Source organism: Sturnira hondurensis, unplaced genomic scaffold, assembly GCF_014824575.4.
Source record: "Sturnira hondurensis isolate 20B ecotype Veracruz unplaced genomic scaffold, ASM1482457v3 Scaffold0007406, whole genome shotgun sequence".
Taxonomy (NCBI): domain Eukaryota; kingdom Metazoa; phylum Chordata; class Mammalia; order Chiroptera; family Phyllostomidae; genus Sturnira; species Sturnira hondurensis.
The window spans coordinates 6,532,066-6,558,241 of record NW_028080037.1 but is presented as its reverse complement, the minus strand read 5'-3'; the positions used below and the strand labels follow the sequence as shown (position 1 = coordinate 6,558,241).

The window sequence follows — 26,176 nt, the reverse complement described above, 5'->3', positions numbered from 1 at the left end:
GTCCTGTGTGTTGCTGTCCCCAGCCCCGTCGATTCCTAAGCCAGTCAGCTCCAGATTCCCCAGCCTAAACTGCAGAGGCAGGCGATATTCACAGGGGCCTTGGGGAATAGAGGAGCCGGCTTGCAGCTGCTGCTAATTTTTATTTGCATCTCAAGTGGGTGCCGTGGGCACTTGCCTCCCGTCCTCTGTCTCCTGTCCGTCCAAGGGCTCCCAGTCCCCTCTGCCTGCCCGTGGGGTGGTGAGGCTTGGCCATCGGAGCTCAGGAGGCCCAGCCCGCTGCCTCCCGGGAGACACTGGGTAGTTTCTCATTTTCCCCTTGAGCAGTTTCACAGCCGAGTTAAACCTGAGGCGGAGGCTGGCTGGGATGGAGGCCCAGCCCCGGGGAGGGAGGCGGGTGAGGGAATAAATACGCCGAAGGCTGGGCGCTGCTCCCACCCACGGCGAACGTGAGATAACCAGGAAGTGCCCCGGGGAGAACGTGACTTACAGAGGCCAGCCCCCGCCCAGCCGGAGTGGTCACCTCCTGCATTAAATGTTTCTGGTGCAGAGAGTCTGCTTTGTAGCAAACTGTACTAAGGGACCCTGGTCCAGCCATTTATCTTTCAAAGCAGAGGCTTGCTCCCTAAACCCAGGGGAGGTTCATCTCCCTAAAGTGTGGCTTGGCCGCAAGAGTCTTCTGTGTGGGGTACTCAAGGGGCCCACTGGAGTCAGGTCCTGTCTCGTGTATCAGCTGCTGGGTCTGAGGTGGAGATGCTCCTGCTGAGCCCCCACCGAGCCTGGGGTATTAATAATGCCCATCCGCTGCCCATTTCCCAGATGCAGCGACTGGGGCTCAGGGATGTGCCAGCTTGGCCAGGGCTACGCAGGGCCAGGCTCCAGGGCCCGGGTCTGTCTGACTCCACAGCCAGTGCCCGTTCCAGGAAATAACCCTGATGGCGGGGGCAGTGAGGGGAAGAAAGGCCCCTCTCACACACCCATCATATGGGAACCCGCCTCCTGCTTGGGCTCCAGGCGATGCCAGACAGCATCCCTCGTCCGTCCTTCTGTGGTTTGCTTCCAACCAGCGTGAGCAGCTGGAATGAGATCCTCTCACCCAGGGTGGCCAGGCCCGCAGGCAGGACCTTGGGAACATATCTGAGCAGGGGGCGTCCAGCTGGGGCTGCGCTGAGTCCAGCTTCATGGGGCCCAGGCCCACCGTGTCCTCGCCTTTGTCCCACAACCTCCAGTCTCGTGACCCTTCTCAGAGTCCCCCGAGCCGACCCCCAGGGTTTTGCCTGCAGGCCCCTCGGCTGAGTACGCCCTCCCCCGGTGTTTTCCCCAGGCCTCTGCTCAGCTGTGGATTCATCCAGGAGGCCTCATTCCCACCTTCTTCAGAGTTGATTCTCATTTTCTTCTTAGCAGTTGCCACCTTCTGACATGCTTCCTGCTTATTTGTTTATTGCTTCTTCCTCCTCCCTCCCCCAACTGGAATTTTCCAAGAGGGCAGGTGCGTTACCTCGGTCACTACTGAGGCCTCAGAGCCCAGAACAGCAAGCGTCTGGGGCAAAGGCATGTAGGTACTGCGTGAAGGAGTCTGTTAGGAAGTGAGAGAGGAGGGTCTCCCTCCTATGGTCAGAACAGACCTGCCAGGCGAGTCTTACCCCTACTCCACAGACGAGAAGACGAGGCCCAGGGCAGGTATCAGGGCCAGGAAATCAGTCCTCTGCTTAAACGCCCCATTGCGCCTTGCCCTGGTGGCCGGCCACAGGAAACTTTCTCCTTCACGCAGGAGGGACAGCGACTCTGAGCAAGCCTCTGCTTTCCTGAAAGAAAGAAATCAAACGAGACGTGGGAAACTTGGGTTGGCCCACGCAGCTCGAAGCCCCAGGCAGGGCCCAGCCGCTGTCTGTGCCCGAGTGGAGCGGCCGGGGTCTTGGGGCTTGCCGGCAGACGGCGGGCGGACGTGTGCGTCTGGACTTCGTTAGAATGCAGCCGTTAGCTCGCTCCCTTCTCTCTGATGGCTGCGAGTGATTGACACTTACAAATTACCCAGCCGAAAGTGTCGAGTCTTTGACCCCTGAGCAACATCTTTGGCAAGCCTGAGATTTGCCAGCATTTTGTCATCTAATTACTACAAATCCCCTGAAAATTCACTGGCTGGTGAATTTTTAATGCGGGGCAATTTCAATGTGATGCATTGCCCAGATGGGTTCCTGCTTTTCTCGTTTCTCGTCTCTCCCTCTTCCTCTTCGCTCTCTTTCTCTCTCCATCCCTCTTTGCTTAACTTTAATCATCTCAAACTTTTGAATGAGCCCGTGGCAGAGGCCCCGCCCTGAACATCTGGGTGGAGCAGCTGGTGGGTGTGGGGTCTTCGCATCTGCGCCTTCCCATGCTATGCTCTGTGGAAATGTGCCTGGAGACAGTCACTGGGAAGACGTCTCACTGATGCCTCCCAGACAGTCTGCAGGTCCACCTGCGCTCCCAGGGCCCCCCGCCACCAGGGCAGCAGACCTGGCAGGGCCAAAACACCAGCCGCCTCTGCAGCAGGCCTTAGCGAGTGGTGGGCCAGTGGCCGTTTGTGTGGTGGCTGACTTTCACGCCGAATCTTGGGCAAAGTGAGGGTTTCACCACATTTCTATTTCGTTTACCTTGTTCTTCAGGTCATTGGATAATGCTGCACGTCACGGCTGGGGAGCGATGGCCGCCTTTGGTGGAGCAGCCTGAGAGACTGTACCGTCCACGCCGTGTGAATGGACAACCTCCTGCCTCTTCACACCCCCAAGGGGGAAGCCAGACTTTCTCCATCCAAGCACCATGCTGACCTGCCGTGCTGCAGGACGAACTTGGAACTTGGGCCCACCGTGGGAGCAAGTCCTGTCTGCCAAGCAGGAGTGCAGAGGGGCCAGGACCGAGAAATCTAGCTCACGTTTTTGTGGACTTGTTTTTCCCCTCACCTTTGATATGTGTATTGGATTCTTATTTTTAAATACAGAAACAAGGCGCCTTTTAAACTCTGTCCCCACAGCACCCTTCTGTGGGGTGCCTTTCTCACTGACAACACAGGGCAAAACCCACAGTCACAGCCGTGTGCTCGCTGTTGACCTCCGCCAACCCCCTCCGCCCCCGCTCCCTTCCCCCTATTCAAGGAAGCCAGGTTGTGCTTTTCAGCCCCGTTTCTGGTTACATATGTACATGGCTGATAAAATATTCCACTTCACCCCTTCTCCCCCTGGGACCTGCCGTCTAACGGGGAAAGGGTTTGTATGACAGCGACCGCGACAACCGTGTCGCCTGGAAACCACGGTGGCAGGGAGGGGGCCACGGTGTCTCCAGCTCCTCTTTATTCACATTCCCTCTTCTGGTTCTGATAACGGCATTGCCGGGGAGAGGCTGCCCGGGGCGCTTCCGTAGGCTCCAGGCGCAGCCCCAGTGCCTTGAGAAGGGAGATGCTATCAAGGGTTGCAGTGTTCACTGCCTAGCGACACCCACGTCCCCCGGACTTCACCCAGACAGGCAGAGAGGCCAGCTCTGCCCCTCTGCAGAGGGGCAGGGAGGAAGGAGGTAAACAGCTGTCTGGAGCTTCCCCCACAAGACTCTGGACGAGGCCTCTGAAGACACTGATTCCTGCTTCTCTCTCCACCCCCTTGATCCTCAGGTCTCCCTTCACAGGAAACTGATGTTCTTCAAATCCAGAATATTCCAGAGGCAGCAGGGGTGGGTGCAGGCATCCTTAAGCTTCTTTCTAACCCACACTGTGCACAAAGCAACAGCTGGATTGGCTCCGAGTCTCCAGGAGCAGGGACTTTGCACTCAGGGTTCTGAGTGCGTCCCCTGCTGTGACTCCCCCGGAGGACCCTGACTCGGCCATGGACCAGGCTGGGGGCTGGGCGCTGAGGGCCAGGGCCACAGACCCTGTGCTGGGAAGAGCTTCGAATAGGGTTGGGGCTCCTCAGACAAGAAATGGGTCGAATAAGCTTCACATGGGAGGTTCGGCGTCTTCAGAGGTCGGGAGTCAGTGGGTTTCAGGTAGGACGGCAAGAAGCATTTAATAAGCAGCCAGGAGGTGCTGGGCACCAGGGTGGCAAAGGTAAGATTCACCGCTGGCCTGGGAGGGTTCAGGTTTAGTAGACATGACCTTTGCATGGAAATGACCTTTTAGAAGGAGGAACATCAAGGTGGGAGCCTGCCGGGGCGAAGAAGGGTCAACCACAGTGGCCTTCATGGGCCAGTAACCGCGTGTATACCGAGACCCCACCAGCCAGACTGGGCGGTTTCCAGGCAGAGCCTTTTCCAAACAAAGGTGCGCATGTGCGTTATGTGTGCGTTACAGCCAGGCCCCTGCACGCACAAGCCAGCAGCGCCTGGGCTCACGTGGAAAGAAACGCACAATAGAGAACCGTGAATGATTAATTCTCTTCTCTCTCCACTGCCGCCGCTCTCTCCAGCCCTGTGGTCCTTAAGACTGAGAAATGATGCAAAGAGGCAGGTAGGGAGTAGGAATGTGTCTTTATTTTTACTTTGCCTCAAAATTCCTCAGCTTTTTTCTTCTGGTTTGGTTTCAGTTTGGATTGTGTGTGTGTGTGTGTGTGTGTGTGTGCATGCAAGCATTTTTCTCCTAGCGAGAGTGCTGTCAGAACCATCGAAAGTTCTGGGTGTGTTTGCGCTGTTGTCCCTCCTTGACAATATCTGCCACCAGTTCTGAGACTAGGGACATTTTTTTCCTCCTCTTTTCTCGTATTCATTCATTCATTCAACAAATATTTATTGACGGCCCGGCACTGCCCTTGGCACGGGGACACATAGCTAGGACAGAAAGTTTTACCTCCTTAGGTCTCATGGGAAAAGAGACACTCACCCAGGAACAAATAAATGTATAATTTCACACAGGGATGAGGGCTGGACAGAGCGGTGGAATGGTCCAAAAAGACTGCTCAGAGGAAGTGACATTTAAGCCAAGACTTGAAGACTGAGAAAAAGCCACCTGTGCCTGCCGAAAACTACAGTGGGCGAGCAGCATCTCGGGCAGAGAGACAAGCAAGTTCAAAGGAAGCAGGGAGGCGTTGTGCTTGGGGACTTACAGGGGGCCAGGGCTCCCGGAACCCAGCGGGTGGTGTGAAGAAGGGACTCCAGGGACATCTCGTCACACAGTAGCTGCGGGAGAGGCGGGGCAGAAAGAGGATGCGGCAGACAGATGCTGTGGGACGACCAGCTGTTTCCATTCTCCTTCACCTGCGCTGCCTTCCCTGCCCGCCCGGCAGCTGGAGGCGTCTGAGTCACCGTTAGCCTCAGTCCTCAGCAAAAAAAAAAAAAAAAAAAAAACCCTGCAGGAAGTTTTCCAGGAAAGTTTTTGTTTTCCTGATTTAAAAAAAAAATTGCAGGCACTCTTTCTTCCTCCTTTCCTTTTGCCCTTAACTTGGATGTGATGCCTGGAGCTGCAGCAGCCATTTTGCAGTCTAGAGGGGAAAGCCAAGAATCGCCCAGACAGATGAGCCACAACGCCAGCCACCCATCTGCAGCCTTTTCATTATATGAGAAGAATGACCCCCACTTATTGAAGATACAGTGAGTTGGTTTTACTGTTACTTGTCAAAAGCATTCCTGGGCTGGTACAGGGAGTGAGGGATTGGGGCTGGGGAGAGGTGAGTAACAATGTAGGGGAATCTGAGTCCAAAAGCAGCGGCCTGGAGATGCTAAAATGGAGCACTGGGTGTGGAAGGGTGCTACAATGAGCCTGCTGTTTACTTGACTATCTCTGCTTCAAGTTCCATGTTTATTGGAGAGGGTTAAGGGGAAGTGAGTTGAGACAGACAGGCCTTAGCGCACCTAAAAGCAAGTTTGGTGGGCAGACTCCGCCATTTGAGAAAGACTGCCTTCTGGGGCTTATTCGTGTGTCTGTTGAACCTGGGTGGGAAAAGGGCCATAGGTGATGGAGAAAAGGAAAATTTTGTTTCTGCATAAGCTCTGAAGAGGTCCTCACACTAGCCCTGGATTTCCAGGGTTTGAGGCACATCGTGATAATAAATGTGTGAAATAGGAAAGAAAAATTATAAACACGGACAAATTACTTACCCAATGAGAGCACAAGGAAAAAAGAACTTTTATCTGGTGGCGTGTGTTTTCTCTAGAGGCCCGAGTCAATTCTTGTGAAGCGGAGGTCTGCACTGAAATAGAAATCGTGGGACAGCCTCCAGCGCTGGGTTGCCTGGAGTGGAGGCTTCACGAACAAGCGTGGTCGAAAGCAGGCATCCCAGGGGACAGAGGAACGTGGCAGTCCTGGTTCCAAGACGCCATCCGCAGGGCAGTGCCGATCCTGCCCCCTCCATCTAGTTAGTCCCAGCCGAGGTCTCAAAGAAGGACCTGGACAAACCCCAGGCCCCAGGGGAGGGCGGTGATGCTGCAGCTCTCTGCCAGAGCCTGTGACATGTTCACATTCCCTCAACAGACACCTGGTGAAGACCTACTGTGTCCAGACTGTCCCACGTGCTGACTCATCTAAGCCCAAAGGATTATTGACCTGGAAGACGGATGTCACCGTAGCTGCGAGAACTTAGAATCAGCAATGTTCTCACTGCCGAGATCTCTCGCTGGAAGCAGTGACAGCTGCCTCTCAACCAGGACATGATTAACTTTCTCCTAGAGAACTCCAGACCTGGCGTGAGTGCTGAGGATGAAACTATTGTCAGTGTCAGAATAAAGGAGTTTGGAGGAAGTGCCCCAAGACTTCGGTGTTCCGGAAAATACAGACTTCCAGGGGAGAAGCTACGAGACCTGCAGAGGCCCCACGTGACCGGGAGGTGGTTCCGTTTTCCGCTCTGGTCCGCACTCGGCAGGCTGCTCCTTCTCCAGCTTCAGAGAGGCAGCTGCACAGCCCTCTAACTTCCCTTTTCTCACCTGCATCAAGTGTTTGTGTTGACCCATGTGCCATGAAAAATTGGATTTGTGGCGTAAGATGAAAGTTGGAAGGGATACAATAAGACCATAGACACCAGAAGGTCTGTGTGAGAATGCGCGGAGCAGCTTGGTCTGCAAGAGCTGACGGCCGGCAACCACCCAAGCGTCTGTCGGCAGCAGACTGGGTCGGCGAGGCGACGGAGGCTCGTTCCCCCAGCTGACCTCGGGAGCAGGAAAGAAACGGAAGCTGCGCACTGAGCGAGGACGACTCCACCTGCGTGCGCTCACCAAGCGAGGGAAGCTGGGTGCAAAATTGCATGGGACTCCGCTGGTCCGAAGTTCAAGAAGAGGCTAAAGGAATAGATGGTGACTGGAGTCAGAACAGTGGTCGCCCTTGGGGACAGGGCAGCAATGGAGGGACCAAGGTGGCCTGCCCGTAGGCTCCAAACGTTCCCTCACTGGGTCCTGGTGGTGGTTCCATGGTCTTTGCATGGGTAAGAATTTGCTGGAAGGTGCTCTCTGTGTTGTTCCCAGATGAGAGACACGTCCAGTGCCTTCTGTCACAGCCACGCACGTTTCCGTAGAGTGACCAACTTTTCTCAAACTTCTGAGTCTCAGGAACCCTGTTACACTCCTAAAATAGTGAGGACCTCCAAAAGCTATCTATTGATATTTGTTGTTTAGAAATTAAAACTGAGGCACTTAAAATGGGAGTAATAAACTCAATTACATAGTCACATATTTTGTGGAAAGCTGATCGTTTCCGAAAACTATAATAAATTGAGAAGAGCGGCATTGTTTGACATCTTTGCAAATTTCGGTAACGCCTAGCTTCACAGAAAACACCCACCTGCACAAACCTGCTCCTGCATTCGGTCTGATGCAATGTTTTTGGGTTGAGGTGTGTGAAGAGAATCTGGTCGCGCAAAGATGCAGGGTGGAGCAGGGAGGGCCCCACATGCCCCCCGGAGGGCATCGGGGACCCTGGCAACCTCAGATCACTGCCTAAGAGGGTGCGAGTCCCAGCCGCCCTGTAGTAGGGGAGCAGGGCCTTGCAGGAGGCAGAGAGTCCTGTGCGCAGCCTCTGAACTTCCTACCTCTCTCGGCTTCACGACCACTCCGAGCATCTGATGAAAGCTAAGGATCTCATGCCAGGAAAGAAAACCACATTTAGTGTCTGCAAAGCGGGGTGAGTATGCACAATTTCGGGGACTTCAGCAGCCCCTGGAGGCCCATCGCTGACCTCAAAGTAACAGCCGTCGGCTGGGCAAGGGGAAGGACTGCAGGAGGGGAAAGACGCAGACCGGTTGGTGTGCCCCAAACAGCCCACAGATGCTTCCAGGCCCTGAACAGGAACACCGCCCCCTCTCACCTGTTCTGTGCAGACTCACCTCCAGAGCTAATAATGTTAATAATAACAACTTCTGCTTGCAGGGAGTGTTTACGCTGTGCCAGACACCATCAGGTTGACACGGGTTCTCTAAGTTACTCCTCATGAGAGCCCTTGTTGCTTATCCCTGTGTCAGAGAAGGGAAACCAGGACCCAGAGAGGCAAAATCACTCGTCCAAGTTCACACAGTACAGCCAGGATTGAACTAGGGGAGTCTGGCAACCATACCTACACTCGGATCTCAATGCCAGTGGCTTTATAACTGGGCGGTGTGTGCGTGTGTGTGTTTGTGTGTTCAAGCAGGGGAATGTATTTTCCCCAACAACTCACGATATCTGAAACAAGGGGGACTAGCTGATTAAAGTGCTGGGTGGGGGGGCGCATGTACCCCAATGCCCCCCCTGGACCAGAGATAGCCCACTAGAGTCACAGGGCTCCACAGTAGAGAACTGGACAACTCTTTTAAAAAGTGGATGATGTTAGCCTGGCTGGTGCAGCTCAGTGGATTGAGCACAGGCCTGGGAACCACACGATCGCGGTTCGATGCCCAGTCAGGGCACATGCCTGGGTTGCAGGCCAATTCCCAGCAGGGGACTCATGAGAAGCAACCATACATTGATATTTCTCTCCTTCCCTTCCCCTCTAAAGATAAATACATTAAAAATAAAAAATAAAAAGTAGATGATGTTTACTGAACACTTTCTATATGCATGGCACTGGTTAAGCATGTTTACTAATTCATTTAATTTTCCCCATAATAGACAATCCATAGCTGTGGCCTTTTTAAAGATGAGGACACAGGTTCAGAGAGGTTAGGCAACTTGCCTGAGGCCACATAGCAAGTGGCCGTGCTGGGTGAAGAGCTCAGTGATTCCTGTGGCTCTGTGGGAAGGGGGGTTTGGCTTGCATGGAAAAGTCTGGAAAAACAGACACCAAATTCTTAACGGTGGTTGCTTGAAGGCTGAGAAAGCAGATGGACCTTCCTTGGCTAAACCTTTTCTTGTGTTTGTTTGAAATTTCAAATCAGATACATAAAACAGGGTGTTTTAAAAAGTCAGTAATGCTTACCTCACCTCCCCTCGGAGCAGGCGGTGAATGCGTGGCTGTGTGTGAGTGTGTGTGTGTGTGTGTGTGTGTGTGTGTGTGTGTGGTGTGACGGGGAGAGAAGGTTCCTGAAAGCTGGGTGGGTGGGTGGCTGCCCAGGTCCTGGGCACCGTGAGGCTGGACTGCCAGGTGGTGCTGGGCACTACAGGTGACCCGCAACCATGCTGTCCTCATCCCTTGAAGTCCTCCAGGCATGCACCCACATTCGGGTGGGCGCTCAGGTCCCCCCGGAAAACACCGCAGGTGCCACAAGCCACTGGAATCCCATGGAGCCGTGGGCCTGGCCCTGGGGGTGCCCACAGTCACCCCACGAGTGTGAACACCGCCCCCATGCCTCCCCCTGGTGCTCACAAGACAGTAGATTCTCATTTTCACCCAGCACACAGCCTGTCTGTTGGAGAGCTAGGAGCCTCCTTCTATTTTTTTCCTGAATGATAATTTCCCCCCCTCTTTTTGTAGCTAAAAATCACCCAGGCTTGTCCAGACGAGAGGGCAGAAAATTATGCCGTGAAAGAGAAGGGAAGATAATTTCTCTGGGTCACAGACATTCTCGCTTGTCATCCGTCTGCAGGAGACGTGGAGAGGGAGGGAGAGCTGCCGAGATGCGAGGCCCAGGAATGAAAATGAAGGCTGGCCCAAATCCATCACTGTCCTCCTCGCCACTCGGTAGGGCGGGGGGTGGCGTGGGGCCGACCCTGGAGGGGAGGGCTGAGGAGGAACAGGGGGGCTTTGGGTTCTGATCAGGGGCCAGAAAAAGAGGAAGGTGGCGGAGGGCGGGAGGGAGACTAACCCAGCTGCCCCAGCTGGAAAGGCCCAAGGTCCTGTCTTGGGCCTCAGTTTCCCCACTGAGAACTCCTCCTCCACTCCCCACCTGCACCCCTCCCACAGACAGGAGATAACACATGGGAACATTCTGGAACATCTGGACCATGAAAACATGAACTAAGCAAGCTGACGGCACTGTGTTCACCAAAGGCAGACGCAGACTGCAGGCTGGGGTCCGGGTAGGCAATGCCAGCCCTTTCTGGGCCTCAGTTTTCCCATCTGTAAACTGGGGAGAATAACATGACCTATCTTGAAGGGCTGTTGTCAGGACAGGGGAGAATTGTGTGTAGTGTTTCCGGCATGTGTAGTCACACAACTGTAATAATAGAAACAATAGAACATTACGAGGGCACTACCTATCGCCACCCATGTTAACGATGAGTAATGGCTCCGAGTCTCATTTCTCCCTCTCAAAAAAAAAAAAATCCCATAAAATCTCGGAGAGGCACAGTGTAGAAAAACACAGAATCGACGGTCTGACAAACTGGTTTGAGTCCCAGTTCTCACTGTGTGGCCCTGAGCAAGTCATTTTCCCTCCACGGGCCTCCGCTTCCCCATCTGCAAAGAGTGGGCCGTGATGCCTCACAGGGCAGCTGGGAAGACTAGAATTACTCTGTGGGACCTGCCTGGTACAGTGATGATCTGCCCCCCCCACCCCCCGCCCTGGTCATGAGAAAAGCCACTCCCTAGAGGCTCAGTTTAGGAATCTCTGCCCCTGGAGTGGCGGCAGGAAAGGAAGACTGGGAGGGGCCCGCAGTCACTGGCCCGCTGGCCGGTCTTGTGCATCATTTTCAGGTTGAAGGTGCGTCCACATTCCTTGGTCCATCGGATGCAGGGCGAGCAAGGTCTTCCTCTAAACGGCTAAATGGTGGACACTGTCAGTTTTACAGGCCAAACAAGCAGGAACAACAAGCAGATAACAAAGGGCGTATCTGGGTCCTCCTCACATTTATTTACAAAAACAAGCTGGAGGCCAGATTTGGCCTCGGGACCCCGTCTGTCTATAGTTAGTGTCGTTGCCCTGGCCGAATGGCAGAGCCATGGCATGAGAAACCCACCCGGACCAGGGCTCTGTCAGGCTACAGCGGGCAAGCCCTACATGGAATCAGTTCCCCAGTCCCTCGCCTGAGGCCAGATCGGACGTCTCCTGTGACTGACGCTGGACCTACTCTTCCGAGTCCCAGCCTCCATGACTCCCTCCCCCACACCTCACTTCCATGCTGGGCCCCTTAGCAACTCGTCCTCTGAGGTTTTCCCTGGTGGGAAGTCTTCCCCCTGGCCAGTCAGCTTGGCTACCACACCGAGCTGGGTGGCATCTTTGAAGAACTACCACAGAGCTTTCTCAAGCAAGATGGCAAATATGTAGCACGCATTATGAACCCTCCGTTTCTGCACCCAGGCAGACATTAGTAATCAATCAAGACGATCTTTCCTGCTTTAGGCATCCATTAAACCAGAGAGAACTGCTTTTGAGATAAAAGCTCATTGCCACTCAGACTGTAAGAGAAATGAGCTGCTACAGTGCTAGTTTCTTTTATGGGCCTGTGAAGTCCTGAGGTCTGAGACAGAAGTGTAAGACGTTAAGCACAAGCACTTCCTAAGAGCCCCGTAAATGAGAACTCTTGTGCTTACCAGCTCCAGCGTGTGCTTCTGGTGGCCTCGTTTGGAAGAAGTGAGCCCCGATGGAAGAAACCAGGTCTTATGAGTCCTGGGAGGAGCTTCAAGGGCGTTTGGCTAAAAGTTAGGATCTCTGCCTGCCCCAAATTCAAGTCCTCTTGTTGTCCAAGGAAGAAGAGTGTGGACATACATCACAGAGGAAGGGGTGATCTCCCCTCCCCCGCTTTGTGCTTCAAAGGCCTCTTGTGGCTTAAAAAAAAATGAAAATCCCCTACTCTGGCTTCTTTTTACTCCTTCCAGCTGATCATGCTCCCTCCTGTCTAGGGGTCTTAGCACCTGCTGTTCCCTCTGCCCAAAATGCTCTTCCATGCCCTCCTCACCTCATCAATGCCTATTTATCCTCCAGATCTTGGTTCACACATCATTTCCTCAGGGGAGAGCCTGCAGAGAGCCTCCCAGCTGCGATAGTCTTTTTCCTTCTGGCATGGAGAGTTGGTGATTTGGTAACATCGCCTCCTCCACTGGGGAATCAGCCACCTATGGGCCAGGAGGGGCTGTGTCTGCTCATTCATTCATTCATTCATTCCACAAATGTTGATTAAGAGCCTACCAGATGCAAGATTGAACGGTTGGGAAGGCCATGACGTAGGAAAGAGCAAGATTCTTACAAGGGAATAAGAAGGCAAATGTAGCCAGAGCAAAGTGAGTGAGGGGAGCACACAAAGGAGGAAAAGATGAGGGCAGAGGTGGTTGGATCCGATGCAAGAGGCCCAGGGACGCTGCATCGGTCAGCTATGGCTAAAATAATGCTGCAGAACAAATCACCCCAGTCGCTTAAGCAATAAGCATTTTACATTTCTTTGTGAGCCTGAAGGTCGAGGTCTGGCTTTGGCCGGGTTCTCCAGTGCCTCTGTGGCCGGCTGTGGCTCAGGGAGGTGACTCTGCTCACCAAGGCTGGCCTCTGTGCCATGCATGAGGGTCAGCTGGCTGGCAGGTGGTCCCGAGTGGCCTCTCTGGGGAAGACGCGACTGAACTCCACATGACTGCTCATCCTCCAGCCCAGGTTCATTCTCAAGGTGAAGAAGGCGAGGCTGCAGGATGGAGAGCAGAGGCTGCAAGGTCTCCTGCGGTCCAGGCTCAGAGCTGGCAAAGCATGTCTTCTGCAACGTCCTGTTGGCCAAGCCGACTTTGGAAGCCAGTTTGGTCCACCAGTTACCTACCCCCTAAAGCACAGAGCTGGGCACAGGTGAGGACCTCCATCAGTGTTTGTGGGGTGGATGTACGGGGGGCGGGGGGTGATGGCTAAATGTTCTTGGATGTGGCTGAGCCCGAATGGATGACAAGGGGTTAAAATTCCCCAGCCTGACCGATTAGGGGCCCTTGTGCCCCTTCCCCGGAGCTGCAAGGAGCAGAGGAGACAGCGTCTTCCTCCCCAAGTTTAATTAANGGCTGCAGGATGGAGAGCAGAGGCTGCAAGGTCTCCTGAGGTCCAGGCTCAGAGCTGGCAAAGCATGTCTTCTGCAACGTCCTGTTGGCCAAGCCGACTTTGGAAGCCAATTTGGTCCACCAGTTACCTACCCCCCTGCAGCACAGAGCTGGGCACAGGTGAGGACCTCCATCAGTGTTTGTGGGGTGGATGTATGGGGGGCGGGGGGTGATGGCTAAATGTTCTTGGATGTGGCTGAGCCCGAATGGATGACAAGGGGTTAAAATTCCCCAGCCTGACCGATTAGGGGCCCTTGTGCCCCTTCCCCGGAGCTGCAAGGAGCAGAGGAGACAGCGTCTTCCTCCCCAAGTTTAATTAAGTGATCTGCCTCCGCGGGACTAATCCTGTTATCGCTGCCCAGAGCTGACCACGGGGGCGGCGTAAAATGTCAGCTGTCGGGAGGGCCTGGTGGGGCGCTGAAAGCCACTGGAATTTGGGGACAGGCAGGGGGTGGAGAGGAAGCCAGCGTCCCCACAGGGGCAGGACGTCTGCTTCCAGACGGAACACAAAGGGGAAGCTCAGTTTCAATCCCGTCCCAGGAGGAGGTGAGGAAGAGGAGGAGGAGGAGGCGGGGGGAGTCTGCTGAGAAGCTTCTGGCTTGGATGGACTTTGCTGTGTTTGCCGTGGCGGCTGCGCCGCTCCGGTGGGCGGCACATTCCGGGGAGAGATCCCCAGTCCCACATTCCCTCCTCTTCCCAAGAGGTGGACTGGCCGTCATCCCAGACCTGCCGGGTTTGGATTCTCCGTCAGCCGTTTCCTGTGTGGCTTCGGGCAGATGACTTCACCTCTCTGAGCCTCCACTTCTTCATCCAGTCCGAGGGGGCAGTAACAGCCATCTGGCAGGGCTAGTGAGAAGATGCAACAGAGTGCCCGAGAGCAGCACCCCTTCATAGTGAGTGTTCAGAGAATGTGGTTCCCGACTTCCTTCCACGGCCCTGATTACATTATTCTCAGCCAGCGGGTGATTGTCTGGGAGCAGGCTGGGTCTTCAACCCACGTCCCTGCACATTCCAGAGGCATCTACCACCGGGTTGCCTGGGACCAGCGCCCCCTAAAGATGTGCAGGGCTCAGGATAAGTAACCTTACCAGGCAGTTTTGCTCATCACCAAATCTCAGTCCTTAACCCAGGGCTTGGTGGGTGTTGCTTGAGTTTTTGACCTGTGACTCATTCATTCATTCATTCATTCATGCAGAAATTTGTTGATACCCTTTCAGTTTTTCGGTGGGGGTGGGGGCGGACCACCAGACAAGACAGTTCCTTCTTGCTGTAACATGCAATGGTTTGGGGGAGATTGGGAAATGAGCCCCTTTTCCCTGAAAGTGATTCCCTTATCTGATATTCCTCTTACAGGCAGAAATCTTGGCAGTCCCCAGTCACGAGGACTTCAGGACACCTGCTGAGGCAGGTGAGGGGTTGCAGCTCGGGAGAGAGGAGCAAAGCCCCGGGACGCAGGTGGGGAGGAGGACAGAGAGCCTGGGGCAGTGAGGACATACACTAGAGCCCCAAACGGACCCTGGAATCAACTTTATAATAATCACCAGCTCGTGCCCAGAGCTTTCCACCCACCAATCGCTGTCCTAAGCGCCTAACTGTCGCCTGCCGAGAAGGAAGGCATGATTGTTATTACCCTCAGGGAACAGAGGGGGAAACAGAGGCCCAGAGTCGTGCCCCAAGCCACGCAACGGTATGTAGGGAACTGGGCCACCAACCCAGAGTCCAACTTCATTATTTTTTAAGATTTTGTTTATTTGTTTTTAGAGAGAGGGGAAGGGAAGGAGAAGAGAGGAAGACAAACAGCAATGTGAGAGAGAAACATTGATCAGTTGCCTCTCATAGGCACCCTTACCTGGGACTAAACCGCAACCCAGGCATGCGCCCTGACTGGGAATCAAACCGGCAACCTTTGGCTTTGCAGGACGACACCCAACCCACTGAGCCACACCAGTCAGGGCCAGAGTGCAGCTTCCTAACGGCTGTGCTTTGAGCCTCTTTGCTGTATGGCTTCTTGACTCAGTTTCCTCGATGCCCAGTACCTTCCCACAGACCTGATGCTGGGCGGAGAGGAGGGAGGGACTCCAGAACCCTCCTCTGGGTGCGGAGGGCGGCCGAGGCTGGTGACCCAAAGTGGTAAAGCTCCGGATCTGACGTCAGACTTCTCGGGGCGGAGGGAACAGGGACAGCCACTCACCTCCCAGAACCTCTTTTCTCATCTGCAAAATGGGGGTGATTCGTGGTGCCCCCTCCTGGGGCAGCTGGGGGACAACAGAGCTGTGTGTGTGCTCCAGCAGAAAGTGGGTCAGGGAGACTCCATCCAGCTCATGCCTGGCACTGGGGCTGAGTCCCCGGAAGTCACCGGCTGGGGATGAGGGAAGAGACACATCTGCCTCCTGCCACTCTGGTCTCCAGAAGTCACAGAGCCATGGCGACCCCAGAGAACTCCATAAAATCCAAGTGGTAGTTAAGCCAGACTTCGGAGAGAATGGGAGTAATTAGTGCACTTCCCACAGAGAGTAAGTCCCAAATGTCACACAGTGCCGGGGCCATTACAGCCCGTCCTCTGCCTCCGCACCCACGCCGCTGCCTGCAGGGTCCTCACCTGGCCTGTGACCTTCTGCAAGGCTGTGGACAGCACAGCAGGGGGCGTCCGGGCCTGGGGACTGGACTGGGGGACACTCGGGGAGCTTCGTGTTCTGCACAGCTCGGGTACCCACAGAGCCTCATCCTTCCTATCTGCTCAGGGGGTCTCTCTGTCCCCTGAGACTGTAGGGATAGATTCAGCCGTGGATGGAGAACGCTAGACACAGGACAGCCACTCTCTGTGAAGTAGGCAAACACCACGGGGGCAAATAGTGCCCGAAACACGGGAAGTAGAGGAGATGCGGCTGCGGCCCCACCCCCCCACCCCCGTTTACCCAGCGCCCCCACGATCACAGTGGCTGCTAAAGGCTCCCAGCTCCTTCCTTCTCCATGTAGGTGCCCTGTGCCAGTGGCAGCTGCCATTGAGGGGGAGGGGTTGCCACCCAGACCCTGGGGCAGCCCACAGCCAATGCCTGGTGGATGCAGGAGCCCAGAGGTCAGCCCCTTCGCTTCAGGAGCTGCAACAACTCTGTGGTGCCCTCTCTCATCTTCGCTCTCCCCATGGATAATGCAGACCTGCCTCCTGGCGCTGTGAGGGGGCGGGCGGGCTGGATCCGCGTCCCTGACCTCCATTCTAGGTGTAGGACCTTGGACCTCTGACTTAACCACTGCGTGCCTCAGTTTCCTCAGCTGTAGGAGGCGGTCGCAACAGGAGCTAATTCACTGGGAGGCTGGCAGGATGACACGGTTTAATTAAGTGCCAGGAACCCAGCCTGACTCGAGTAGGCGCTCAATATATGTGGCCCCTGCCCTTCTGCTCCTTCTGTATCTGTATTGAGTGGAAGAACCAATATAATGAATGAGCCAGCTTGTGTCAGGCGCCCCACCCAGTGCCGGGAGGGCTGTCCGTGCCTTTTCCTTCTCCCGGTGTGCGTCCCGGCTGCGTCCACTGGCTGACCCACCCCAATTAGGGGACTCCCGTGTTAATATTGACACACAAAGGGGCCAGCTGGTGACCTCCGAACTCATCTCACTTGGGATCATAGGCTGATTCCGGCCGCAGCCCTCAGCTCTGAGAGCAAGACCCCTAATCTTCTTTGACACCAAGCGGAGCTGGCCTCACCCCGACCTTTGCTCCGGGTCTCCCTGACTCCCGGTGTTCCCTGGGCCTCAGGGGGGTCACCCTGCCCACAGATGGACGCGGCCTGGGCTGAGGGGCGGGAGGCCAGTCTGGCCACTGTTTGCTGCTGGGAGAATGGAGAACCTTTGGATCAAGAAGCTCACCTGGATTCGAGGTGGAACAGACACCTGCAGGCAGATTCCCCGCCAGGGAGCCCAGGTAGCAGGTGTTTGCCACTGCCCAGGATGGGAATGCTGAGACTGTGTGAAGGTGGGGATTTAGGGCTCACTGAGGAGGCCTGGCAGGAGTTGCCTAGGAAAGAGGCCCCTTCTCAAATGTCCGTGACACAAGGTTTTGTCTCCAACTGCTCCCGGCTCACAGGGAGAAGGCCAGGCGCCTCACCCATTGCCCCGTCCCTGCCCTGGGTGACCGGAACTTGGTGATCTGCATTAGAAATGGCCTTGTGCCCCTGCCCCACTATCTTCGACACTGAGCCCAGGAAAGAGACCCAGAACCTGGTGCTGGCCAGAGAGGAGTTGCCATGGTAACATGCAGCAGGCCCAGCAGGATGGGAAGAGGGGTGCATGGACCTTCAGCTGTCCATAGGATTGCTGCTGAGGGACTTGGCTTTGTGGACGTCCCCCCAAAGGAGAGGTGTGCCCTTGGACGTCACTACTAAAGAGACATAGCTCTGTGGCCCCTTGCAGTTCTCCCCAGTTTAGCTCTGAGTCAGGGCCCCAGTGGACATGTGTCTGTTACATGGACCTGCACCAGGCTAACACTTCCTGGGACTTAAGACATGACAATGGCGACAAAGAGCCCTGGGTTCAAATGCCGACCCTGCTTGCTCCTTAGCTGGGCAACCCCAGGCTGATAGGCCTCTGTGAGCATCAGGTCCCTCACCCGGGGTGTGGGGACACCAATGAGGCTCTGAGGTCAGGCGTGCACAGAATCTGGCCTGTAAAAAGCGCTTCGTAAATACCAACTCTAGGATGGATAAGATGTGGTCTCCTATTTCGGACGTTTTGAAAGTTAAAGGCCACTAAAGGCGTGGAGGTGGACGCAGACCTCCCTGAAGGTTGGGTCCTTCTCCCGGCCCTGGGATTGGAGGATTCCAGGCTCCTCCCACAGGGGCCCCTCCCAAGCCAAAGATGGGGCTGTGGAGGGGCCTAGGCAGGACCCGCTGCACCCACCGCAGGGCCCATTACAAAGTGAAATTTGGGGGCGCCTCGTTCAAAAGGATTAGGAATTTCAAGGTGATGACCACGGAGCGTTAAACCAGACACGGGCCCTTTTAAGTGCCCAGGTTCCACACCCATGAGGCTGGCCCTGGAGGAGGAACGTGCCTCCAAGCCTCCGGGTCGTCACCCAGCCGCCCCCCCACAACCCTGGCAACAGGAGGAAAGGAAACTAACCAATGGGCTGAAATGCGCTGAATCTGCACACAGCCTTGTAAAGCAGGTAATGTTAGTTTAACATCATCCCATATTACAGGTGAGGAAACTGAGGCATAGAGGGAAGGACACCAGCTGGACCGCCAGAGGACATACAGCTACAGGTAGTGGTTTAAACCTGGGTCTTTGGGACCCTACACCCCAAGATCTGGAGGCATCTCACCCCACTAAACCTTTCCTTCTGAAAGACGAAATACACGTTCCCCCAAATTCAAGCAGCTTCTGATGTGTTTGACCCAAACGTGGAAGGCCAGGAAGCTGGGTCTTTAATCCCAGCCCCTCCGTGGGCACCGCCTGCCCACCCCACAGGTTTCCTCCCCCTGAAGGTCCCCTCCCTCCCGAAGGACAGGGCCTGGCCTCCTCCAGCTCGCTCCTCGGGGCTGGGGCCGGGAGTTAACGTCGGGAGCGCGCTGGAGAGTGTGAGAGCGAAAGGACATGTCAAATCAATCATATTTAAACAAAAGCCTCTCCCGCCCAAGGGCCCTTTTAAAAGCTGCTTATTTAATTAAAAGTCCCATTTTCCATATTTATGGCCCTTATTCAGTTAAATATTAACCGCTGGGGCCAGGGCTGGTGTGTGCTTTGCAAGCGGTGCATGGGGAGGTTCATTACCACGGCCGGATCTATCTGATGGTGACGCAGACCGGGGGATCAATGCGCCTCACCTTGGACAAACACGGGCCGAGGCCTCCCCCTCCCCCTCCTCCTTCCCCCGCCCCTCCCCCTGGGCTCACGTCTCCTCTCTGTCTCTCTGGCTTCCGAATTCTGTCTCTGCCCAGAGACAGAGAGACAGCGAGAGACCCAGAGAGACAGCGGGCCAGCACATTCTCTTTTTCTACACCTCTTCTTGGTCAAGACCAGGTACATACGTACTTTTTGGGTTCCGGTGAAAAATGAAAAGGTGGGGCCTCTTGTTCAACAATTAAGAATTTCAAGGCGGCTCTGTGTGATTGCACCGGTGGCGCGTCCTGATCTCTGTCTCCATCTCTCTCCCCTGAGATGTGTGTCATGGGTCCGGGGAGGCCAAGGTGCCCACGTTGACCTCACTTGAGGCTCTTCCTGGCGCCCACTTCCCTCCGGAGAGGAAAAAAAGAGAAAAGGGGGAAGGTTGGCATTCCCTAAGGGTTTGATCTCCCAAAAGCGCAGGGGCATGGGGTTCCAGTTTCTGGAACTCCGCGGGGATGACAGTCCCTACACAGGTGAGGACAATGTCCAATCTGAGCGGGGGGTCGTGCAAGCCTCAGCCATCCCCTCACAGCGGAGCCGCACTCAGCGCTCCCATGGCCAGGCGCCATGCTCAGTGCTGTCCAAGCGTTACCTCACTTATTCCTCAGTTCCATTCTGCGCGGGAGGTCCCGCTCTTCTGATCTCTTTACAGGTGAGGAAACTGAAGCTCCAGGAGGTTAGGTAGGAAGCCCCAGGTTACACAGCCAGTGAGGGGCAGAGCTGGGATTTGACACAGGTCCTCCAGCTCCTAACCACAGGATGGAAATGGCCAGAGTCACTGAGATTGGGCTGAGGGCCACCTCTGCCCTTTCCAAGCTGTGTGACCTCACACCGGTTCCCGACCCTCCCTGTGCCTTGGTTTTCCCGTTTAGGAAATGGTAGAGAAAGAATCTCAGGGCCGCGGCTCCTGGCTGCTGCAGTTGGTGAACCCTCAGTGGTGTCCAGGAACTCACTGACCTCCCACCACCTCTTCTGAGGGCCTGCCTGGGCCCGCTCATTCGTCCTGGTGGCCTTTGTACTGTCCACTCCTGTCCTGCCCCATGGCATGACCCTCTAGATGTTGGGGACAAAGCCAGATGCCTCCATCCCTGTGCTCAAGGGGGCACAGCTTTCTCCGCCCCCACCCAGGGAGTAGCATGGCCAATGGGAAAGGTACACATTAGGACCACAGAGTCCTAGGTTCAAATCCCACCTCTGCACTTACTGGCTCTGCAAACTTGGGCTGCTTCCCATTACCTCTCTGAGCCTCAGTTTCCCCATCTTCAAATGGGACATGATTCTTGTAAAGAGCTTAGCAACGCCAGCACCCAGGGAGCCTCACTGCCAGCCCTGCAGGACCAGGTGGGGCTGCCAGAAATGCTGCCACCTCAACCCCTCCAAAGTGACAACTCTCTGAAGGGCGTGGGGCCCCCGCTCCCCCTTCTCACGGTGCCAGTCTCCCAGTGACCTGGGGAGGGCTGACTCGGCCATTTCACCTCAGGCTCTGCTGTAGCCTCAGTCCTTGTGCACACCACTGCCCCTCCCAGGGCCTCAGTTTCCCCGCCTGTGGAATGAAGGGATTGTTAGAAAATCTCGCCAGGCCTTTGTCAGGGTCAGTGCATCTCGGCAGCAGACAGGGTGAGGAATCCAACCTGAGTGTGACAATCTTGGTAAAACGTGCCCCTCTGTGTTTGGGAAAGACTGTGTGATGGTGGAAGCAGGTGCCGAGGTCCTTGGAGCTGCCTGTTGTCAAAAGCCAGGCAAGGGAAGGTGTCTTTGACATCACACACACATGCGCGCAAACAGGCACAAGAACACGCGCCTGCATGTGCACAAAAGAACACGTCTACATGTATGTAGGCACACGTCACACATGAACATGACTCTGTGTGCACACACAGTGTGCACACGAATATGTCCTGCAAACACATGGTGTGCACGAATATACACCTGTATGTGTGCACCCATGCAGCACACACAATGTTTATATGAATACACAGTGCATGTGTGGCTGAGCACCTGCATACATGCAGGTACAGGCAGTCATGTGTTGCATGCATGTGAACACAGCTGCATACACAGAGCACATGCACAAGTGCACACACATGCAGATACATACAACATGCACGTGGGTACACCCTCATGCACTCACACATGTGCACATTACCAACCACCAGCATACATGTACGTACACACAGAGTCACATACTGCATATGTGTGGGCAGACCTGCATACACTCACATGCACATGCAGGCCTACCTGAACAGACATACACCACACGGGCACACACGTGCAGGCATGCACACACCATGGTGCCCCTTTTGCTTCGTGTTCTACCCTCCGTGTGGATCCTGTTAGGAGCGCGGTTTCTTCCACCACTGCTCCTTCCCCCAAGAGGAAAAAAATTCTGAAAAGCCAGATTAGAACTTCACACACGCATCACCGGGAAAAATCTATGTCTCATTTTCATATCTAGCAAAATAAAGTGACACCAGAGCACTCCAGCAAACCCCTGGGGGGGGCGCGTCTGCAGAAGATGAGGGGTGGGGGAGACACCTTTCCCAAAGCGGGGCGGCCCCGGGGCCAGAATCACAGGAAGGGGAGGCAGGCCTGGGGAGAGGCTGGGGATGAGATTGATCAGGCCGCTTCCTCCTGGGTGGGAGGAAGGCGGGGTCCAGGGGAGAGCCTGGGGGTGTCGCGGAGGGCAGTGAGAAAGGGAGAGAGAGGGGCAGAATGCAATCTTGGGGATGGTGGTGTGAGTGAGGGAGCGGGAGAGAGAGAGAGAGACACTAGGTTATCAGAGAAGTGTGAAGACAATAATACAATCTGACATTTCTGAAACAAGACCCCCCGGTTGCCATGGCAACGTCTCATGTGGGAGCAGCTCCCAGGAGACGGTTCCGAGATGTACTATAAATGATGTTTGATTAGAATTTAAATCATTTAGGCAGAGAGAAGATAGGCCTTTTGTCAGCAAGGGGACCTGGGGGTGGGGAGGGAGGGGGCCACGGTGGTGGCGGGGGAGGGGGTGCAGGCAGCGACCTGGACTCGGGCTCTGTCAGCCTGGGCGCGGGGAGCGGGATCGGAGGTCAGCCGGGGGGTTGATTACTTTTGCCCTCAGCTTCATTCCCGTTTACAGTAACCTTTCCGTAGTGGCCAGAGGGACTGGGAGGGCAGGAGGGGCGAGGCCTGGGGGACAGGGGCATGGGAGGGGCGTGAGTAAGAGTGGCAGAGATGAGGAGGGACAGAGAGAGAGATGGAAAAAGCCAAGACAGACAGACAGACAGACCGAGGTTATGCGAGACAGAATGAATACAGACCAAGAGATAGACTGAGACCCAGGAAGAAGAGCAGAGGAGGAGAAACAAAGAGGCAGAGACCAAGCGACAGGGGTAGAGAGGCCAGAGTGAGACAGAGGCGTCAGAGCCAGAACATTTGTTGCCGAAAGACAGAAAGACAAACAGCAAGAGACAGAGGCAGAGACTCGGACCAAGGGAGAAAAAGGCTCTCGGACCCGTGGGCTCAGACCAGGCATCCAGCGTGCGGGAGCCTAGGGTGAGCCCTGAATTTAGAAACAGCTCCGCCTTCACCTCCCACTCTGGTTCCCCCCAGCAATGCCCCCCATGGAAATCCCCTGAGCCTGGAATTCCTGGCCAGGGTGTGTGACTTGGAGAAGAGGCCTCACTTGCCTCTGGTTCTAAGGAAAATGAGCCAAGCTGACCCTGTGCAATTTTAAGCAAACCTCTCTGAGCCTCAGTTTCCCCATCTATAAAATAAGAAATCCAAGTCAGATCGGTATGTAGACGATTCACTCTGTCTCCCCCATTTGGTTTTTATTTTTTGTTGCACTTGTTACCAAAATTTTAATATTTGCCAAGACTGCAAGACTTCGTATAAATATTTGGATTTCTGGGGGGTTTTAAGGCAAAATATATTTATGATGCACTTCTGCATGGCAGCCACCTGCTGGAGACCAGTAGCGGTCACCCCTTTCAGGGAGACCACAAGGTCCCCAGTTAGCCACAGTCCCCACCATTTCCTTTTGTCTTATACCCAGCCATTTGCATGGCTCCTGCCTGGCCACTGTGAGCATCTGAACCATCAAACCCTGCACATGACCCCCTGGATCCTTATGGCCCTAGGGGTCTACTGATATGTGGTGGGCAGACGCCACCCCCCCCCCCCGGGCAGCACAGCAGTGGGCACACAGAGTAACACAGCACCAGAGCACCCTACACGGCCAGCCTCCTAACACAGCCGGGACTCAGTCAGCGTTTACTAAGCCAGAAACGAGGAGGTGAAACGCAGCTTCTGACTAGGGAGACTGAGCTGGGGGTGCCGATGGAGGGGGAAACCCGGGCTGAATATTTGAGGAAGTGGACTGAGTGCCACTGGGCATTGAAGACGAAAATGACCTGTTTGGGAAAATCCCAGGAGTTGGGTGAGAGGACATTGGTGAAGACAGAAACGGCCCCTGGGAGGAGCACACACTCACTGCAGGTCCCTCTCAGCCCCTTCCTCATGCCCTCCCAAGCGCCCACTGATTCATCTGTGTGTTCGGTCCCTCCTCCCCGGGAGACTACACATTCCATGGGGATAGAGATGACATTGGCATAATCTGTGAAGCGGCCCCAGCACCTTGCACATAGCAGGTGCTCAGAGAATTCTTGAATGCACGAGTGAGTCCCCTTTTCCCACCGGCTCCCTACCTCACCTGTGTGGCTCTGGGTATTTTGAGACTACTTAGCCCCATCCTCAAATGCAAGCTGTTTGATTTTGCTTTGCTCACTTATTTTTTTTTCAAATTTTAAAAAGCTTTTATTTATTTTGGAGGGGAAGGAAGGAGGAGAGGGGGAGAAACATCAATGTACAAGAGATACATTGATCAGTTGCCTCATGCAAGCCTCCAGCTAGGGACCTGGCCAGTAATCCAGGCATGTGCCCGGACTGGGAATCAAACCAGCGACCTTTTGGTTCGTGGGCCAGCGTTCCATCCACTGAGCCACACCAGCCAGGTGTGGAACAAAATCCACTGATTTTGTTCTGTTCATTTAAATGGGGCACTTTCCTTACAAGGGGGTGTCAAGGAAGGGACACTGTCTCTTGAGCTTCGATTTCTTCACCCACAAACCAGGGCCAATACTTTCATCTTGGGGAGGTTGCGAAATGTTTTACCACAGTGCCTAGCACATAGTAGGTGCTCAGCAAATGGAAGTAATTCTTCCCGTTGTGGACACTGCTAGCAATGAGGTGGCCCAGTGGGAGAGACGAACCTCGGAGTGATAGGATGAGAGGGCAGAATTTAGAACCGCTTCAGCAACAAAGTTGTCTGCCCAAGAGAATGCCCTCTTCTCAGTTTCAGGAGGAGCCTGGAGCTCCGTTATCGAAGGGGATGGCTGCTTCACAAGTGAGACATCACCAATAGCGACTCTCCAAACTCCGGGTGCATTGCTAGTGCCATCGGGAATGCAGATGGTTGAAAAAGATGCTGTGAGCGAGTCTGAACTTAGTGAGCAAGTGTGCCACCATCGATTAGTGATGTCTGCCCTGGGCAGGGGTACATTCACCCATTTCCTATCCCGGGTGAGATGTTTCCAGGTTCTGAGAAAAGGACCATTCCCTTCCGTTTCCAGGTGTTAGATCATTTGTGGGCATTTTTACTACTGCGGGGTCAGATTGTGACCAGACACGGGGTACTTGCAGGGGGACTCCTAGAAAAGCCGAGGAGGCAGGGAGGGGTCATGCACGATCATTTGTGGGAGTCGGGGGTCATTCAGCATTGCTGTGCCAGTGAGCTGCACACCAGAGGGGTCCCTTGGACTGGAGCCCCCATTAGGAGAGAGGCCCTTGGGGGCCCATGTGATTTGTATAAAGAGAGAAGTCCCTGACTGGTGTGGCTCAGTGGGTTGGACATCCTTCCATGAAGCACATGGTTGCCTGTTCGATTCCTGGTCAGGGCACATACCTGGGCTGTGGGTTCAGAACCCTGTAGGGGCACCTAAAGGGGGCAACTGATTGGTGTTTCTCCCCATCTCTCTCGTTGTTCCTCCCCTGCCCCCTTTCTTCCACTTGGAAAGGACTCTCGTGACTACACTGGACCCAGCCAGATAATCCAGGCCACTCTCCCTATTTCAAGGTTAGCCGAATAGCAACCATAATTCTGTCCGCAACTTTCCATCTCTTTTTGCCATGTAACCCAACATTTCACAGGTCCGGGGATTTAGGACACGGGCAGCTTTGGAGGGCTGTTATTTTACCTACCACACCACGCCTGGGCTTAGCCCTCTAAAAGTGGAGGAAGGAGCCAGCGGGTAATGCTCCGGCCGTCTGATCTTCCCCAGATAACTCCAGAAGGCATTCTCCACACTCCTCAGGAGGCCTGGAGAAATCAAGTGTCCCCGACCCCGTCTGCGGTAGCAGCCCCAGTGGTCCACCTGGATGCGGACTTTCCTCCTTCCCCGCATCGCTCTCCTGTGTCCCTCCCTCACACTTCTGGGGGTCGCCTGACCAATAAGATGCTCTGTACCCACATCCACGTCTCAAGCCCTGGTTTCGGGCGCGCTCAGTAAATGCTAGCTGCTGCGTCGTGTGCGCAGGGTGTGATACACACCCTGGTCAGAGCGGCTGAAGCAAAAACACTTTATTTTCTCATTGAAAGAATTATAGTTACATCCAAGGCTTCAGGCACAGCTGGATCCGGGCCCTCAACCTCTGTCATCAACTGTGTCCCATTTTCAATTTGAAAGTTGTGCTTCCCTCGGTGTGGGTTTCATTCTCGGCAGCCTCTCTTCCTACATTGGCAGAAATGGACCCCGGCTGCTCCAGGCATCAAATGCAGCAACAATGAAAGCGACTTCTACCCAATAGCGCCAGCAAACATCAGGTATTTTGTTCCTTGGCTCTGATTGGCTCATTTGGGGTCCTGTGTTTGTGCCTGAGCCAATCACTGTGGAGGGAGGGGATGTGGTCATCTCATTGGCCTGTCTGGGTGCACTTGCCTATCCCAGGACCTAGGGTGGGGTCAGC

General features: G+C 54.8%; 1 protein-coding gene across 4 annotated transcripts in view; it reads left to right on the top strand.

Annotated features, from left to right (window-relative positions):
• RBM19 (RNA binding motif protein 19) overlaps positions 1 to 9,988 on the top strand; it is a 113,534-nt gene extending 103,546 nt beyond the window's left edge. For 3 of the 4 annotated variants that reach the window (XM_037052173.1, XM_037052169.1, XM_037052172.1), the window contains one exon: positions 2,640 to 2,994. The gene's annotated coding sequence lies outside the window, so the exon portion shown is untranslated. Of the gene's footprint in view, positions 1 to 2,639; positions 2,995 to 9,935 lie in introns of those variants that run through there. The other variant, XM_037052171.1, reaches the window with a different exon arrangement.
• Positions 9,989 to 26,176: the final 16,188 nt, after the last annotated feature.